Source organism: Triturus cristatus, chromosome 1_2, assembly GCF_964204655.1.
Source record: "Triturus cristatus chromosome 1_2, aTriCri1.1, whole genome shotgun sequence".
Taxonomy (NCBI): domain Eukaryota; kingdom Metazoa; phylum Chordata; class Amphibia; order Caudata; family Salamandridae; genus Triturus; species Triturus cristatus.
The window spans coordinates 576,819,205-576,835,336 of record NC_140580.1 but is presented as its reverse complement, the minus strand read 5'-3'; the positions used below and the strand labels follow the sequence as shown (position 1 = coordinate 576,835,336).

The 16,132-nt window shown below is 46.0% G+C and overlaps 1 protein-coding gene across 4 annotated transcripts in view; it reads right to left on the bottom strand.

The window, feature by feature from the left end:
* The window catches only part of SUFU (SUFU negative regulator of hedgehog signaling), a 378,216-nt gene that overhangs the window by 361,600 nt on the left and 484 nt on the right, over positions 1-16,132 (bottom strand). The gene's annotated exons all lie outside the window — the stretch shown is intronic.

The window sequence follows — 16,132 nt, the reverse complement described above, 5'->3', positions numbered from 1 at the left end:
CGTGTTTATTTTTGGATCTCGCCTTCACTTTAAACTGAAAGCACGATGCAAAAATAAAAAGCGGATGCCTGGAGAGCGCTTGTTAAACAAAAGTGACTGCTCGCGTCATAGCGGGAGTGGCACGGGCGCACTTCGAGACTGCATTTAACGTGCTGTCACGAAATCAGCTCGCACACAACCGCTGTCCTCGGGTGTCCCTAGGCACGTGCGTTTAATACAACAACAGTTTGCGTTGCAACAGACGTATTATCGGTCCTCTGGTTATGCATTGGATGATAAACACATGCTGAAAAAATGTTTTGTGTTCTTTTGTTTAGGCCCAAAACATTTGTTCTTTGAAGTTCTTGTTGAGAGCTGCAGATACGTATCCGCAGAGGTGAAAGGGGATTCCGGAGTGAATGTCTTCGATAGCTTTATTTGGGTTGCTCCCTGTGGTTGCAGGGCGGGCAGGCACAGCCCCAGGGTGATCGAAGACTGCGGGGGTAGCGGTAGCCCCCTGCCTTGCGGCGCTCCATGTGGATGTAGAATTGGCTATTGTGCCACGATATCTCCCAGGTTTGGACTTGGACAGGCTTGAAAAGGGAGGGGGAGGGGGGGGGGGGGGAGGTTTCTGTCCTGTGTGCTCGTGAAGTGTACATGTGTGCCCAGGTGTGGACGTATCATGTGCACAAAGCACGAGCGGGCATGGTGGGCTCAGTTATAACGGATTGTGTGCACGGACAGAGTTTGCTGTTGGTGCACAGGAGGTCTGTTTGTACCACTGGGGTAATGTGCTTGGGGGTCCTTCGTACAGGCGGAGGTGGGGTAGGAGCTATAGAGGGGCAGAGAATAGTTCATGTACAGACAGACTGGCAGCGAGAGGGGGCAGTATCCTGCCCCGGTCATTGAATGAACAGGGAGCTCTGAGGCGTGCGGTAACGCGAGTTGAGGCGCTTCTTGCTACCTCGCCTGTGCCCCTCGGTTACAGATTTTCACTTACAGCAGCCGCCAGAGCAGCAGAGTGTAGTCTGAGCACGACATCTGTTCTAACTGGGCATTGTGCTGCCACTGGGGTACCTGTGCATCCCACTCCCTGGGGACACAGGGGGAGGGGGGGGGGAAAGAGGAGGGCGGGGTGCACAAGGCCCCTCTGTACGCTGAAGTGACTGGGCTGGCAGCACTGGGGCCGCTGATAGATTTTTTCTTGGGGGTGGGGGGGGTAAAATCTCAGAGCTAAGTGTCACATCTGTGTCCGCAGTGTGCACCCTCAGCGTGTGCTGAGTTTGTAGTAACTGAATGCGTACCTTGCATATGGACAGGGCGCCATCAAGTAACAGATTGTGCCGAGAGTTGTCCTCCCGAGAGTGCCTGATCAGATGCCCTTAGCTGTCGATACAGCTCTGCTCCTCATTGATCCAACTCTAGGCACGTATGTGTTTTACTATATATATTACATATGTAGCCTTTCTGTGTCAAAGAGAAAAAGGCTCAGTTTAAGAAGAACCACCCCTCTTATTGAGGGCTACTAATTTGGAGAGGATGAGGAAAGGTAGACATTAATACTCCAGCTTCAGTGAGCAAAAGCAATTTTGGAAGGAACTGGAAAGGTCCATATAGGACTTTATAAACCTCAAGAGAAATACAAAGAGAGACAGCACAAAGCATTCTAGGTCAGGACTGGAGGCGAGGATTATGCCTTCTTTCTACGCTTTAATCAACATAGCAGCGAAACAGATAACAGAAGACTACATTTCCCATGAACCACAGGGAAAGAGTAGTCAGAAAACAAATACATGGTAACAGCCAATGCACATTCGGGAAGCCACTGTCCAATCAGGAGCAATCCAGCCCAACATAGTCCATCAACAGTGTCCTCTCTTCCTTCGCTGCTACGCAGCAAGATAAGTACTCTTCAGTTTCTCTTAACCAATTTTGTACTTTGTGATGTTTATTCTGGTGCATTTCACTCAGTATATGCTATTGCTCTGGTTGTAGCTTTTGCGCAGTTGTGCTGTGGTGTTTTCCCAATGTGATTGAGACGCTTCAAGCTGTTTACTGTTTATTTCGGTTCCGGGCGTGCTAGCGGCGCGTTTGTTTAATTCTTTCTCCGGTAGCGTGTGGGCCGCACTGTGGGGAGAGAGCTGCGAGGACGGTTCTTCCGTCCTTAGGGGACTCCTGCTGGTGCCGCTCCTTGGACCTCCCGCCGCCAGAGGGCACGGGAGGCTGTGTGACCGTGCCGTGCTGTTTGATCTCTCTTCAGAGAGTTTCAAACATCGCACGCATGTTGCAACAGAGCTCCTGATCTGCGGTGAACGCCAGTTACGGTGTAGAGCAGTGGTGACTGGCTTTGCGTCGCACTGCTCCATTATCGCCTCACGCTCTGTGCCCAGGCCCAGTAGTACAAGGGCAGAGCCTGTATTCCAGTTCTCTAGTGAACGCCTAGCTGAGGTCAAGTATTGCTGTTAAAAAAGGCACCTTTGTCAAGGGACTGTTCCCAGATCAGTTGACCCTGCTACAAGAGGGTATTTCTTATTTGTTCCATACCAGCATTCAGTCCCTCGGGCTAGAACCCGGTTAATTGCGGTTCATTCCGCACAAAAACTACAGGCTGTCACCCAGCCCTCATTAAGGCCTTCCTGGCTGGCTCAGTGGTTAAACACTGTTATATCTTGCCACATACTCCCTGTATTACTCCTCATGGAATACTATGACGATTATCAAGAGGAGGAAGACCCCCTCCCACCGAGACGCCCTGGGGGGGGGGGGGGAACGCCTTTTATGAGGCGATGGATACCTCCATCTACCGGGCAGTGGATCAAGCCATATCTCAGTTAGAGGATAGGCTTTTCCATCAGATCCAGCAGGCTTTTGCCCAACTCCCCCAACAACTTGCGCCTCCCCCCCACCCCCCCAGCACCAAATGCTTCTCTTTCTGTTCCCCTTGGCACTCCTCCACCTAAGCCCGCCCGCGAGGCGGGTGTGGATGCCTTTGATCGCCTTAGACAGACATTCCTCGATAGTCACCCTGCAGCCCCTGTTGGGGTCCCTCCCCTCTCCCCCCTGGGCCCGTGCAACCTCCTACTCCTTCGGACCCGGGACTTCCTCCTACTGACCCTCTCTCCCAGTCTCTGCCTAGCACCTCCCAAAACCCCCCAAACACCTCAGAAATGCTGGACCCCAACGATATTATCAACCCGCGGTCCTCGGAGTGGACACCAGCGGATAAAGTGTCGGCATACGTAGCCGCACATATCCGGCACCCTCTTGAAAAAGAGGCTCGCAACTGCCTTCGGGCGGAGTGTCCCAGCCCCACCCTTGAGGGTAAGGTATCCCTTACGCCTGAAATTGATCCCCGAATGGGTACCTTTCTCCAAAAGTTTATCAGAGATCCCAAGAAGGGGATAGATCATTCACGGAGGGCTTGCCAGGATAAGCTCCTGGACGCCCATGGCCCTATTACAAAAATATTAGATATGGCAGAGGAGGCGAAGGAATCCGGTTCCATTATTTCACCTGAGTCCCTTTCAGAATGGGCACTATGTGTGGTGATTTTCCTGGGCAACGCTAACTGTGCCCTTTCCACCGAGTGCCGCCGGTCCCTCCTTATTAAAATTGATCCAAAGCTAGGGGACCTGGCGGACTCGGAGGCAGGCGCTATTGCCCAAGGTGGTCTGTTTGGCGAGCCCTTCGTTAAGGAGCTCGGCAAGTTTGTCAATACCTTCACGTCACCGGATCGTGCCCAGTCTACAATCAAGAAGGTGTTGTCCCGTGTTTTTCTCGGGGCCGCTCGGCAGCAACGCCAGACCAACCAGAGAGGCTCCGGACAGTACCAGGACCAGACCCGGTTCGGAAACTTCAACCCCACCCATGGACAGCGGGGGAAGGGGGAAGGATTTCGGGGAGGAGCTGCTGCCTCTAGCCCAGGTGAGACTTCTCCCTACTTCCCCACAAAACATAGGGGGGGGCGGTTAGCGGGGTGCTTCCAAGTTTGGCTGACAATAACACACGATGCCGGGGTGCTGCAAACCGTGAGGGGTTTCACGGGAGTCAAGTGCAAAGATCCCCACACCATTCTATTCAGTTCTATGCTCAGGACGCTCTTCTGGTGGACAAGAAGTGGCTTCTCTCATCAGGAAATGCGCTATCACCCTTACTTCCCCTCACCCCGGGGTTTTTTTGAGCAACATTTTTCTGCTCGACAAAACCGATGGCGGCAAGAGGCCCATCATAAATTTGAGCGAGTTCAACGAATGGCTGGTTTACCACCATTTCAAGATGGAGGGTATCCACCTCCTTCGGGACGTTTTACGACCCCTCGATTGGATGGTCCGTTTGGACCTCAAGGACGCCTATCTGGTGGTCCCGATTTTCCCGCCTCATCGTCGGTTTCTCCAATTCGTCTGGGGTCACCGCATGTACGAATTCACGACTCTCCCTTTCGGCCTCTCGTCGGCCCCCTGGTGTTTCACCAAGGTGCTCAGACCAGTGGTGGAATACCTGCGGTCCAGGGGAGTCAGAATCATCGTTTACCTAGACGATCTGCTCTTGATGGCGGAGTGTCCCAATCGCCTGACACAACACCTTCAGATGGCGGTGTCTCTACTTCAGGATCTCGGGTTTGTCAAACAAGACAAAAATCATTGTTGCAGCCTACGCAGATCATTACATTCTTGGGTTTCGTCATAGACTCCACTTTATCCACTCCCAGTCTTCCGGCCAGAAAGGTTTCCAAGATCCGTCACGAGTTGTGTCGCGTTCGTGCCAGGCAACAGATTCCACTCCATCAGTTGGCACAGGTTGTGGGGCTCTTGTCAGCCTCAATCCAAGCTATTTTCCCAGGTCCCCTCCATTACAGAGCTCTGCAGCGCCTCAAAGGCTTCTTTCTGCGAAAGGGGTATCCGTATTCTCACATGGCAGTGTTGTCCATCGAGGCAAGATCCGAAATTCAATGGTGGTTGGACCACATGGAGGCATGGAACGGGAGAGCAATCTTCGGTTCCACCCCGGACATGGTGATAGAATCGGATGCCAGCAGGCGCGATTGGGGTGCCAGGTGCGGGGACCTCTCTACAGGAGGGTTGTGGTCACCTGAAGAACAAAAGTTAGACATCAATTGCTTGGAACTTCTGGCAGGGTCCTTCGCAGTACGCTGTTGGACGAGGGATTTAGTGCAATCTTGTGTGCTCCTGAAAATGGACAACGTTTCGGCGGTCCGTTATATAAATCATCTGGGCGGTACCAGATCAAAGGCTCTCTCGGATCTGGCGGCAAGCTTTCGGCAGTACTGCCTGGACAGCCAAGTCTCAGTCACAGCGAAGTATCTCCCGGGCCGAGACAATGTGGAAGCGGACTTCCAGTTCCATCACTTCCGGGATTCCAGCCTTTGGCGCTTGGACCAGTCAGTTTTTGCACAGCTGAACGGCCTTTGGGCCCTTTCTCTGTGGACCTCTTTGCGTCCAGACTGGACCATCAGATTCTGCGGTTCTTCAGCTGGCGGCCAGATCCTCTAGCAGCCGCCACGGATGCACTCCTCCAAGATTGGAGCGGGGAGTTGGGCTATGCGATCCCTCCTTTTGCGATGATCACGAGGGCAACGGCGCAAGTTCGCAGGCAAACGGCAGATCTGGTCATGATCACCCCTCTGTGGAAGTCTCAAGTGTGGTTTCCGATTCTTCTGGAACTTTCTTGGGATTTTCCAATCCTTCTCTCCCAGTTTCCGACCCTCCTCATGAGTCCGGACGGGACTCCACATCCTCTAGTGTCCACGAACTCTTTGTGGCTCATGGCATGGCGGATTTCATGGGTAGATAGGAAGCCCGGGCCTTTCGCGAGAGGCTGAGAACCTTATCTCTAAAGCGTGGCCGGACAGTACGGTCAAAAGATACTAGTCTGCGTGGGGCAGATGGACCCCCGTTGGTGTCTGCGACGGGGTTTTGATCCCTTGGTCGCCGATTTGGTTCAGGTCGGGAATTATTTGGCTCAGCTGGCCTCTGAGGGTTTGGCTTATAGGTAAATTAAGACATTCAGATCGGCTGCAACTTCTGGCCACGTCCCGGTGGACGGAGCACCTGTGGGGGAGCACCCCTTGGTTTGTCGATTGTTTAGAGGCATACGTCTTTCCTTGCCTCCGGAGCCTCGCTACTCCGAGCTCTGGGATGTCAATCAGGTTCTTAACCTCTTTTTATTGTGGCAACCGAATAGGTTCCTCTCCAGGTAGGAGCTTTCTGCTAAATTGGCCATGCTCCTGTGCCGGATATCTTGCAGACATGTGTCAGACGTGCGTGCTTTAGACATTTCTAGCAGGGTCTTTACCCCTGATGGTGTGACTTTCATGTTACTGAGGCTCACAAAGTGCCATTCCAGGTTTATCTCCTACCCGCAGTTTCCCCGAAACTCTGTGTGGTTTGTTGCCTCAAAGCATATGAGGAAATGACAGAAGAATTTCGCCCTCCAGGAGAGAGGCAACTCCTCATTTCGCTTCGGAAACCTTTCAAAGCAGTTTTCTCACCCACTATTGCCAGATGGGTTCGCTGGGTGATGCAGGAAGCAGGCATCAGACTTAGCAGATTTGGGGCGCATTCCGCAAGGGGTGCAATGGCTTCGAAGGCCTTCAGTTTAGAGGATATCCTCAACGCAGCGGATTGGTCATCTGACTCCACGTTCAAGCGGTTTTATTAATATTTCAAACAGATTCTGAATATGGCGCATTTGGTTGTGGGCAAGTTTGAACAAGCATAATACTCGCCTCCAGTTCTGACATAGAATTAAAAATTTCCTAGCTATCGTAACGGAAAGTTTCAATTCTATTAAGGACTCGGAGGCGAGGATTATCCTGCCCTCGACTCCTGGAGGAGATCCCTCCCCGTACTACCGTAAGTAATTGCTTTGAACATCACTTGTTGGGATCAGTAATGTGCATTATGAATCCAGTTATACTGCATTGTATATGTATTCTTCCTTGTAAACTTTAGAACAGTGGTTCCTCTGGTAATGTATTCCTCTTGTCCTCAGGCTCGGATACACACAAAGAAGATTCCTGAAGGGACGATGGGTGCTGCTACGCGCTCTGAAAGAGGAAGAGAGGACACTGTTGATGGACTATGTTGTGTTGGATTGCCCCTGATTGGACAGTGGCTTCCCGAATGTGGATAGGCTGTTACCATGTATTTGTTTTCGGACTATTCTTTCCCTGTGGTTCATGGGAAATGTAGTCTTCTGTTATGTTTCGCTGCTATGTTGATTAAAGCGAATAAAGAAGGCATAATCCTCGCCTCCAAGTCCTTAATAGAATTGAAACTTTCCGTTACGATAGCTAGGACATTTTTCATTCTCCATGCAGAACTCGGTTCAAACCCTTTATAATTAAGGCTTCTTGCAATATTTTCTTAACATTTCAGATTTATCAATACTTGTTTTGCCCATTTTATTTGAACTGCGCTATATTTTGTGTGTGTTCTGTGATAAAGTTGTTTTCAAACGTGTCTTTCCTGTAAATTCCCACTCGCATTTGGCGGCCTGTAGGGAGTGTGGGCAGAGAGCAGTCACTGGAGCTCAGACGACATGACATCTTACTTATACTTATGGCTGTACATGTACTATCTCCCAGTCGAATTGCCCAGTTGGAACTAAGCTGTGCCTGGTGACATATCAAAAATATTAAAATGTGAAAGCAAACTCACGTTTTAAATCCACGTAAATAATTCATCGAGTTGGGCTGAGAGCCCAAGTCGGTTTTACATTTGATTGATTAATGTTGTGCCACTGCAACAAAATAAAAGGAAAAGAGCACGTGCTGCGAGCAGAGTTAGCAGCCTGATGAGATTAACCACACCACCAAGCAGGCACAGATTTGTTTCTCCATTTCATCCTTTCTATCACGTATCAGGAGAGAGGATGTAGCCGTACGGCTATAGCGGGTGACCTCGAAGCTGGGGAACCAGGTTCGAGTCTCGCCCATGTCGCTCAACATTCTGGGATTCTTGGCAAGTCATTTAATCTCCCCGTGCCTAACAAAACAAGCATTGAAAATGCAATAGGTCTCACCTTCGATTAAGTTAATGCCATTTGCTTTGCTAATGGTATCGTATAGCAAAGCAAATGGCTTTAACTTAATGAAAGCCGAGACCTATTGCATTTTCTCCCTACTGTACTTTTCTTTCCACCACTACATTCCGTCTTGCTCTTTTTCACCCCTAGGACTGTCCCCACTTCTGATGTGCTTGCCCTTAGGAATTTAACATCCACTTTAGTTTCTCACCCGTGTTCTTCTCCCTACCACCTCCACTTGACCTCTCACCTATTTGATTTTCTCTGCTCCCCCCCCCCCCCCCAACTATGCCCCTGTTTTGCCTGCCCCATCTAAGCACCCAGGGTTGCTTCTACCCCTTCGCTTTAAAAAAAAAATAAAAATTACAAACTTTTCCCCTTTTTCTTTTCAGATCAAACTCATATTTGTAAATAAAAAGAAAAAATGGCCATCATTGTGTACACGTCCGCATACAAAATGACGCGGGCAGCTGCATTATAGTCTTTTTTTTAAAAAATCTTCTTTAGTCATAATGCACAGAATCGGGGACGCTGGACAGCTTCTCTAAAAATCATTGGCAAAGCCAATATGTGCCAAGGCAGGACCATTTGGCTTTGCCAATGCTGGTTCTAATTGAAATGGGCACTTTAAATTCACAGAAGTGTCAATTACCACTTTGCTGTCAAATCTATAAATAAAACTCTTCAGAATGAGAACGACTGGAGATTAATGTCTTCTTGTTAAATTATACTTACCTATTAACTTTTACTGCACCAGCGTAGTGGCAAATCACAATGTTCATGTTCTGATCCATCCCTAAATGCTCACTATGTATACATTTTATAATACTTGGTCCAAGTTATAAACTTGCACTACACTGACAATAACCAATAACTTAAACCCTTACTTATAGCAATGCAACTTCAAGTCACATCCTTAGTATTACTTTGAGGAGCACACCACGCCTCAATGAAACTAATCAAACTGGAACAGCCACCCCTTATTTTAATCAACAAAATGACCACCTTGTCAATCCCCCAAAACATTCGGTCTACTGCAGGTCACTGGCAAGTTCACATACAACCATAAGTGAAAATCAAATGTTACACTGTTACTTTCAAAGACTTACTTTCAAAGACTGAGCTTTGTGATTTTGAAATCTATTACGCTACAAAGAATGAATTCACAGTTTTGAAGCCACAATAAGTCTCTTTGGATTAACATATTATAATGCATTGTATGGGTAAATGGGAATATAACAAAAAACGATGGTACTAATGCGAATTAGAACACCTAGTTTGTTTGTAAGTTTAGAAACACGCAACGTACTGCCATCAAAAATATAAAAGTTGGAAGAGCTCCAATCAAAACAATCAGATTGCTCAACAAATCTAGGACTTGTCCGTTCACGTAGTTTAGTTTTTCACAACACTGCCATCTTTCAGGGATTTTGTATCTGCTCGCGTGCTCTTCCGGAGCATCTCTCATCATAAACACTGCAACCAATATTTCAGCAGCCTCACGACTGGAATCTCTTCTCCATAAATTCACAAATCTCAATCTTCTGTAAGACTTAAAAAACCATACAGCAGCCAGTAATTTCTATCGGCAACACCAAACAACCCAAACCAATTCAAACGTCTTTATTGGCAGCAACACCACCACCTGAGGCATCCACTCCATAACATCGCCCTTATTTCTTCACAGCTGGCTCCTTTTCATGTAATCTTAATTTTCCTCCTAGACTAAAATGCAATAACCAAAGCTTCAACAACTGCCATATTGAAAATAACTTCTCACGGCTCATCTCTTCCACATGTATGTAGCCTCCATAACCCTCTACACAATCCATTCTCACAATTTTTACTGTAAAATATGAACCCCGCGCCACTCACTCCCCGTTGCTCAAAGGCCAAATATCAAAATCTTCCAAAGAGCCAACTGAATGCAATCTAACAGGCCTACATGACAAAACAGCCAGAAGAGCAGAAGAGATAATCGTAGACAGGAGACTGCTTAAAGACTTCCAAAAAAGTATTTTAAAAAAGTACTACAATGGGCAGATTTGAGATAAACCTAGAGCAACACAAGCTAAAAAATGTTCATTACACAGACAAAACTTTCACGGTGCAGAATACCCCTTCTGGTCAGAACCCCACAGTGCAGATAATCGCTAAATAAAGAATGAGAATATACATTCTGGGTTTAGAGAGCAGTGAACACACATCAAACTTTAACGATCAAATCTGGCAACAGCATACCTTAGAAGATGGACTCATTTAAGCTCGCCTTCACCAGTGCAAAGTTTTTCTATGCACTGCCAGATAATATTAAGCACTTGTGCAATCATGTTCACTCAAATTATACACAGTAAAGACAGGCAATGTATGCAGACAATCTCTCTATAAACTTACTTTTACATACTTTACAGGTGCAGGAAAATACCCAACACCCAAAGCCAAGGACATGGCGTTTTGTGTCAAGGACAACAAATCTTTTTGATCCTCATTATTTTGACCACTGGACACGTATACCCAACCCTCTACAGAACAAACCCATTGGCTCCCAATTTGTAGTGCAACAGTATGGTGTGGGAAAGGGGATAGGTTTTCGGCTTCTAAGGCAAGATGTGTCTCAATTTGCAAGATGTTCATACGTGTATAAATGATTGAATAAACACAAACCTTATATTGCTAGGCTACGCATTCATAGGAAATAAAGTGAACTGAATGATCAACTAGCTTTCCTGAAAGTGGTTATAATGTAAAAACGCTTAAACATGTTTGAAAAATATAGCTATTTGTGGCTGTTCATAATACTCGGAGAATGCTCATTGATAACAGAGACTTGTTGTTTGTATTCAATCACAATATACCCAAAAATATTCCCGACTTGGAGAGAAAAAAAAAAATGGATCATGGGTGCAGATACCTGTGCTAAACCGTTATGCAATTTGTTCACTTGTGAAATGAAATCTTCCCAAAAAGTATTTACAACTTGAAAAAGGGGGACAGTTTTACTAAACTATAGTGCAATATTATTTGCGGTATCTCTAAAGCATCATTTTAATAAAACATGTTTGATTCATGATCCCTGCCAATATTTAAAAAAATAAAATAAATCAACAAGCCATTTATAGGCAACATATAAACATATGAAAATTAATAAGTTAGGAACCATATTCATAAACAAAATCACAAAAGGGCACCTGCAAGTCTAGGACCTCCTAATGTTGCAGGAATTACAACTGACTCAAATTCACAGGGTGCAGATTCACAACTGTCAAGAATTCAACAGTGTATACACAGTAGGTCTGAAAACATGCAGCAGACTTATTTTTCCAGGCAAATTCCAAGCAATCATTTCTGAATTCCATTTTTGCATGAGCAAATATACAAACCTATGTTTACTCATGCGAAAATATGCATACTAAGAGCAAATTGACCCTGAAGAAAAATCTTTTAGTAAGTAAAATATTTTCTCCGATGGGGAAACACTTCTCTACACCGACCCAGGAAAACGTTTTACTACTACCATTATCAGCAGTCAATTAATGACAATGTCCAAGGCAGGTCTGAGAGGAACTGGTGAATATCCATCCTCGAGTATGCAAGTCTGTCATTAAGCACAAACTTTCAGGGCATTCTAGCCATGAACTACCAACTCCAACCTTCTTATAGTCTATGTGAGTAGTCTTGTCATACAAAAAAGCCTTCATCCTTTGTAAATCCTTTGAGCACAAAACCAACATTTGAACATGTGCAAACACCTAAATAGCCTTGAGAATCGGACCCATAACATTTTGACACTGACTGTCCAAAGGTCATCTAATTGTAAAGTGTAAATGCCTACTCACTTATGTAGTGCCAAGTATATGCTCACAATTATGGCAACCAGGGAGGCAGAGTAAGACAAAGTGTTTGCCCAAGAATTACACAACGGGATCAAGTGAAGACAGTTAGACTGTGAGAGGTGTCGTTGATGCACAGTAAACAACCTAGGCTATGGGCGGCAACAAAAATCTTTGTTTATTTACAGTAACACTTGTGAAGTCAAAGGAATGCCTAAAAGTAAAACTTCTAAAATAAAAAGTGCATTTCCAAGTGCAATTCACAAGTCACTTTCTAAGAAACTAAATATGTTCTGAGCTCTGCTATAAAAAGATTCTTGCATAAAGAAAGTACTGCCATATTTCGTGTCCCAACATGATCAGAAAGCTGGCCTAAACAGATCTCATTTATTAACAGAGCCTCTACATATGCACAGCCTTTGCGTATTCAAAGATGTGACACAGATAGAGTGCTGGTAAGTTCATAGTCTGGTATAATCAGAAAGGTAGCCTAATCAGAGAAGTTATCACAGGCGGGTCTGCTTTAAAGAGAACACTGCCATAACTTGTCACTCCACTGGCACTAAATGGGAAAAGGGGATTTTTTTCTTTAAACCAGAGAAGTGGAATGCTAAACCAGCCTGTCCCTATGATGAGTATATTATAAAATCCCATCAAATGTCAATTGATAGAATCTGGTTGTGCCAGCTTTTTGATCATGTTGGGGCAGCAAATATTTCTCCAAATCGAGGGGTCACTGTTCCTGAAGGAAAAGGAGGGGGATGATCTAGGATATAGATAGGAGAGTCAGCAACTCTTGCTTGCTGCCCTCACATATCTCAAGAGATGTCATGCTCCATCATAGGGTAGTTGCTCCTCATCAGGCCGGAGCTGCAATGTCCTACGCATCCCCCAAAGGGTTACTTTAGCGGAGATCTTTTTTATATTCTCGCCGAATGATGCATGTGAGGGAGTGTTCATGGGGAAGTGAGTAAATCTAAAATTGACTAGATGGTATCAATGCTAGATCACTTTAACGGGTGGATTGCTCTATCAAAATTAAAAACCAGGTGGTTGGTGCTACTAGTGGGTGATAATGATCCTAGGTACTCAAATGTGGATATGAGTGGAAAATGTTTTGTAGATATTGGGTCAACACGTTTTGCGCCCTTATTTGTCTCAGACAGAGATCCCTGGTGTTTCTTCAGGACCAGAAAAAGAGTTGTATGTGAGTGGAGGTGTGAGTATACCCTATAGTAGGGTCATAGGACCGGTTTTGGGGTAACACCCCTTATCAGCCAAGCTAACTTGAATCCAGAGGCAAAGGGGGAATGGTGGCTTGTTTCCGGTCAGGGAAGACCTGTCTTGGCAGTTCGGACTGGACTGTTACCATGAGGAATAGGGTAAAGACTGATTTGCATATGGCTGGATCTGAACTGGGGTGGCAAAGTGAGCTTAAGCACAATGATGGATTCAACCCAGATCTGTGACTGGGGGTGAGTGTCTGAAAAGTTTCTGCGCTCCGTCCATCATCTCCTTATGTTTGCTAAGTTCAGATTAGTATCCATGGAAAGCACTTGCAGCCTCTGGTCTGATTATGTGATGAACGTGGAGCATGGACAGTAGTTTAATGCCAATCACAAAGGCATGCTTTGTTCACCCCCTCCAGGTCATGGAGCAGTTTCTTACATTGCCATGGATAGGCAAGGGTCTCCGCTGTCCTCCGACTCCAACAAACTCAAAACTTGCAGCCCCATTTCTCTGCTCCCTTTCCCTAACAAAGTCCTCGAGAAGGCCATCAACCACCAAATCACAGAACACCTGGAAAACAACAACCTTCTGGACACCTTCTAATCCAGATTCCACACCAACCACAGCCTTGAATCCACTCCGACTGCAGCCACAGACAACATCGGATCCCTCCTCGAGCAAGGAAGAACGGTGCCCTGATCCTTATTAACCTCTCAGCAGCATTCAACAGTTTCATACCATACCTTCATCAAAAGGCTTTACCACATCAGAATCCAAAGAGATGCTCTTGGATAGCCTCTTTTCTCACTGGTAGAACTCAGATAATACATCTCCCACCCTTCACCTCAGAACCCAAGAACAACATCTGCAGCATTCCTCAAGGTTCGTCCTTCAGTCCTACCCCGTTCAACACCTACATGACTCACTCAGCCAAAGTCGTAAAATTGCACGTACTGAACATCATATCCAATGCCGACAATACCCAACTCATCCTCTCATGTTCAGGAGACCCCTCCGACACTCAAGACTAACTTCCACAGGTGCATGATAGACATCGCCAACTGGATGAGAAATAACTGCCCATAACTCCACACAGACAAGACGGAGGTGCTTATCTTCGGAAAAACCTCCCCATGGACCGACCCCTGGCGCACTCCCTGAACTAGGACCATCACCCACTCCGACCGACTATGCCCGCAACCGTGGCATCATACTGAGCAGCAAGGTCACCATGAAAAAAAAAAAGATCAATGCAGTCAGTCTCTTACGCTTGCTTCCTCGCCCTCTGCAAGATCTTTAAGTGAATCCCCATCTAAACCAGACGTACCATCATTCAAGCCCTAGTCACCAGGAGGCTGGACTACAGCAACGCACTCTATGATGGAATCACCTCACACTTCCTGAAGAGCCTTTAGATCATGCAGAATTCAGCAGCTAGACTCATCCCTGACCTTTCTAAATAGACCCACATCACCCCGCCTCAAGATGCTCCACTGGCCCCCCCCATTCATTAGAGATGCCAGTTCAAGATGCTGATCCACACCTTCAAAGCCCTCAACAACCAGGGACCAGCGTAAATCAACCATCGACTGACCTTCCATCTTCCCTCCAGACACCTGCGCTTCACCTCCCTCTGCCTTGCCCACACCTCTTACATTAACAGTGGAGGACGCTCCTTCTCCTACCATGCATTAAAGTCCTGAAACAACATCCCTCTTCACCTATGGACCACCCACACCCTCTCTGCTGGAATTCAGAAAAGCACTCAAGACCAGGATGTTCGACTGAGCCCCCCTGCAGCATCACTCCCAGCACCCAGATACCCTCTCAGGTGATTAGCCACATCATACAAATCCTGATTGAGCACTCTTCGCACATGCTAGGGTAAACGTAGTCAGGATACTGGTTTCACATTCAGTCATGCGTGCAGGAGTACACTCCCATTTACCCTGCAGGGGGACATTCCTGTCCCAAAATGCATGCATCTTTAAGAGCAGATTATTAAAGATCAACGTTCATTCTCATTTTTTTTGGGTTATGCTTACTAAGCAGTCGTTATGACAGATTGTGATTTGACTTTAGAATATTTCCATGAGGTTTTTGCTTATTCTTTGGAGGCAAACATTTATGTCAGACCTCTTGCTAATACTATCGACATGTGATATACATTGGTGATAATTTAAACTGACTAACTAGTTGCCTTTCCATTTTCTGTACTTATTTTAAAAACTGAAGTAAACCTTCATGGATTGGACGTAAAATCTTGTCTTGTGCAGGTTTCCTTTATAGCCTAGTGCCCTTTTACTTAGGGACTCACATAGGCACAATCCGTTTAATCGGCCATTTGGATAGAAAGCTCCATTACATCCAACAGAAGTACTCTAGCAAAACTGTAAAGAAAGAATAACAAAGAAAAAGAAAGAAAGGAGAAAAGGGGATTCCTAAAGCAAAAGGGGTGGGTCTGACTGTGACAATCATCCCCCTTGTGCCAAAAGCAACATTACTTCTCGTTACAACATACTAACCCCACCCCATGTATTAAATGTAGCAAATTTTGCCCTCTAAACAAAACTGCTGTGAAGTAATCACATGTTGGAAGCTGTGGTCTTGCATCAAATCAATTGAACCTACTGGACAAACACAACCGACGACAAGAATTTGTAAAAGGAAAAACTCCGGTCTGAAAATATTAGTTATCTGATAATTTCACCCGACACCTCTCTCAGGGAAGAAGGAGCCCTCAGACACATCGCTCTATATGTAACACAGGATGCTAGCACGAAATAAATTAAGGATTATGACACAAAGGTGCATATATTCATCATTTAAACCAACATATCAGTGAACAACTAATTACGACATACATTAAATTTTATAACATACACACATTTGCCATTTTAAAGCAACAGGTCAGCCTTAGTCACAATGCTTAAAAAACTCAATGAGCTGTTTAATGGGTTACGGGCATACCCATCCAAAAGTATATATCATCTCCTTATACTTAAATATACCTATATGGGTAACAGTGCGGAAGGCTTCATACACTC